This window comes from Chiloscyllium plagiosum, chromosome 24 (genome assembly GCF_004010195.1).
Source record: "Chiloscyllium plagiosum isolate BGI_BamShark_2017 chromosome 24, ASM401019v2, whole genome shotgun sequence".
Classification (NCBI taxonomy): Eukaryota; Metazoa; Chordata; class Chondrichthyes; order Orectolobiformes; family Hemiscylliidae; genus Chiloscyllium; species Chiloscyllium plagiosum.
The window spans coordinates 1,140,673-1,144,490 of NC_057733.1; the positions used below are offsets into that span (position 1 = coordinate 1,140,673).

The following is a 3,818-nucleotide window of genomic DNA, read 5'->3' on the forward strand; positions in this document are numbered from 1 at the left end:
ACCACTGCTCACCATGCTGCATAAACAATCCTCACCACTGCTCACCATGCTGCATAAACAATCCTCACCACTACTCACCGTGCTGCATAAACAATCCTCACCATTGCTCACCCTGCTGTATACACAATCCTCACCACTGCTCACCATGCTGCATAAACAATCCTCACCACTACTCACCATGCTGCATAAACAATCCTCACCACTACTCACCATTCTGCATAAACAATCCTCACCACTACTCACCGTGCTGTATAAACAATCCTCACCATGGATTGCCACACCATGGATTGCTGCGCTTTGCCACACCTGAACAGAATCCATCGAGGATGGGGCTTGTTGACACAATGATGAGCCGCAACTTGTTAAAGCTGGTCATTTCAATGAATCATGAACAAATTGATTCTTGTGAGGCTTTGTATGATGCCATGAAGATGTTAATGACAGAGTTGATGTAGAAAACAGATCTGAAGCCTCCCAACTCTACCAAGCTGCCTAGCCCATCAAGCAATCCCAACCACAAGCTCTCCCTCCCAATCCACTCCTACCCTCTCCCACCCTTGCTAATGTCACGCATTCCAAACCTCTCCCCTTCCCAATCCTACACTTGCCCAACTTCCCTCTGCAACTTCTCCCTCCTCCTAACCTCTGCCCTTCCCAACTCCACACATCCTGACCTCTCCTCCTCCTCCCATATCCACACAATCCCCTCCTCTCTGCCTCTCAATCTGGCCCTCAATCTACTCCTCCAGACACCACACTCTCCAAGGTCTCAGTGCTCCTTCAGTTCTACTCTCTTATGCATCATGAATTGTAATTGCTCTTAGGAACAAAAGAGTAAGAGTCGGCCCATTTAATTCGATCATGGTTGCATGAATACTTCATTGCATTTTATCCACATCATTATTGCAAGTTTGCACCATTTGTCATCAAACATTTATCAATCTCTAAACATAATCAAAGACGTACTGTCAAAGAGAGCCTCCCACTTCTCATGGGTAGACAATTCGGAGTTAAATCATTTCTCCTCATCTTGGTTTTAAATAGCATTATATCTACTTTTAAGTTGTGCTCCTGGCTCTAGACTCCCCAATTAAGGGAAACATCATGCCCGCATCAACCCTTTAAGTATTTTAAGATTTCAATGAGATCACCTCTCATTCTTCAAAATTGTAGAAAATACAGTTTGCCCAATCTCTCTTCATAGAACAATCAGAAGATTGGAAACAAGTCAGGTGAATGTTTATTGCATTCCTTCTATGTCAATAATACATGTCCTGAGACAAAGAGACTAAAACTGCATGCAATACTCCAGGTGTAGTCTGACCAAGCATCTATTTAATTGAAGGAAAATTTCTCAATTCCTCTGAGGGAGTAAGGGATGAGCAATAAATGGCTCACATCCTGTCAATGAATTTTTAAAAACTAAATTCACTATAACATGATCAAATTTATTCAGTAAATGGCTTTTACAATATCTTTAGGAAGTTTTTTTAAAGTGATCAGTCTCTCCTAAAGCCCAGTTTTGATTTTCTTTCCCAGATCGATGATTTCCAGTCAAGTGAAAGCACTGGCATAGAATTATAGAAATGCAGAATTGTATTTCTGCACAGGATAAAATGCTGAAAGAAGCCACTTAGCCCATTGGATCTGCATGACCCTCCAGAGGGCATCCCAGTTTGAGAGTTGATGAGTAGGATTATGCTGAAGCATGGAAACCATGGAGAAGACTAACCAGTGTTCATGTTTGCTACTTTTCTAATTAATTCAAAACTTATTGGCACTAAGTTGATTTATTAAGATTTTATTCAGAACTTCTGTATAAACTTACATTCCAATACAGTCAGTCTAGACTTTGCTATTTTGTTCTAATGTTCTACTGTTCTACTTTCGGAAACAAGTGGGGGAAATTAATCCCATTCTTTTTGTCCTTTAGGATATATTATCAAAAATGTAACATTAAAATATTAAAAATAGAGATAGTTCAAAGTATGTGCACATAAACAAGACTCTTTAGAGTTTCAGCCACACCTTCCCGCCTCAGGCTGACTGTGTGGCGTTTGCACATTCTCCCCGTGTCTGCGTGGGTTTCCTCCGTGTGCTCTGGTTTCCTCCCACAGTCCAAAAATGTGCAAGTTAGGTGAATTGGCCATACTAAATTGCCCGTAGTGTTAAGCGAAGGGGTAAATATAGGGGAATGGGTGTGGGTGGGTTGCGCTTCGGCGGGTCGGTGTGGACTTGTTGGGTCGAAGGGCCTGTTTCCACACTGTAAGTAATCTAATCTAAAAAAAACCTTCCCCATCATCAGACAGGAGTGGAATATGTTTCTCAATAACAGGGTCCTGACACATTCTGTGAATGACTAAACATCTTCACAATCAGATAAAGAAATCTGACAGCTGTGGGCAGTGTTGCAATGAGTGTTTCTTCTCTTTCATTTAAGAACAATGACCATGGGTAGTTACTTAAACCTAAGGGCCAGGCTTCTTCCACAGCTCAGGCCTGACATGAAAAGTAGCCTAAATGTTTATAAAAATCACATTGCCTGTGTAAATCTTATTGTAAATGTGCTATATTTGAAGATTTTATTATAATATGTGATGTGAGGTGTGATATATCATTTTTATATCATCTACTTTTGAGTTTGGATTGTTGAATTTGAACTAGTGCCATATGAGTTTTCTGTTAATCTGCAGGAATTTAATTATTAACTTGCATGTATTTCTATAGTCACAATGATTTCATTTAAAGCATTGTATGAGAAAAAAAAATCCAGAAAGTAATAATTTTTGTTTATTTCAGAATTTTACTAATGAACAAAGTGAACAGTTTTGCATTAGGCTCCAGTTTCAGGAACTGGTTGTTTTTTTCTTCTGATAAGGATATGCACCCATTGCGTGAAAAAAATTTTGTTTAGTTTTAGTTTAGGTATTCTATAGGGATCTTTGCTGAAGCTGGATGCATAAAACAGTTTTGGGGCCCTTGCTATTTGTGGTTTATAGAAACAATTCAGAGTTGAAAGTAGAAGGGTTGAATAGTAGGTTTGCAGATATTAGAAAAATTGACAGGGTGGTAAATAGTGAGGAGATATAGACAGGCTCATAAGATGGACTGATCAATGATGAATTAAATTCTATCCAGATAAATGTGATGTGATGCCCTTGGGCAGGACAAACAAGGCAACAGAATACATGATGATGGTAGGACCCTGGGATGCACCAAGGATCAGATGGACCTCGGTGTGCATGTACACCAATCCTGTAAGATGGCTAAAGTGGTTAAGAAAGCAAATAGTCCACTTACCTTTATTACTCAAACTGTAGAGTTTAAGAGCAGGGGCTTGGTACCCTTTAAAATGCTGGTTAGCCCACAGCTACAGTATGATGTGCAGTTCTGGAACCCATATTATAGGAAGGATGTGATAACACTGGACATGATGCAGAGGAGATTTACCAGAATGTTGCCTGGGCTGGAGAGTTTCAATAAAAAAGAGAGAACATAGGTATGAAATTCAGGAAAAGGGACTGTGAGGAACTTACACAGTTTGACAAAAGAAATTGGGAGGTATTGGAGGCTCTGACAGGCTTAAAAACAGGCAAATCCTCTAGCCCAGAGGAATCATATCCCAGGCTGCTGTGGGAGGTGAGGCAGGAAATTGCAGAGGCTCTGACACAATATTTTTAATTCCTCTCTAGCCATGGGGAACTGGAGATTGGCTAATGTGGTTCCACTTTTCAAGAAAGCTAGTAAAAATGAAACAGAATATTACAGACCGGTGAGTCTCATGTCAGTAGTAGGGAATCTATTGGAGAAAATTGTGA

General features: G+C 40.1%; 1 long non-coding RNA gene across 1 annotated transcript in view; it reads right to left on the reverse strand.

Moving 5' to 3' along the window:
- Window positions 1-3,605, reverse strand: part of LOC122561948 — a 21,491-nt gene extending 17,886 nt beyond the window's left edge. Inside the window, exon 1 of the long non-coding RNA XR_006315169.1 lies at window positions 3,301-3,605. This is a non-coding gene — a long non-coding RNA (uncharacterized LOC122561948). The remainder of the gene's footprint in view (window positions 1-3,300) is intronic.
- Between the last annotated feature and the right edge of the window lie 213 nt (window positions 3,606-3,818).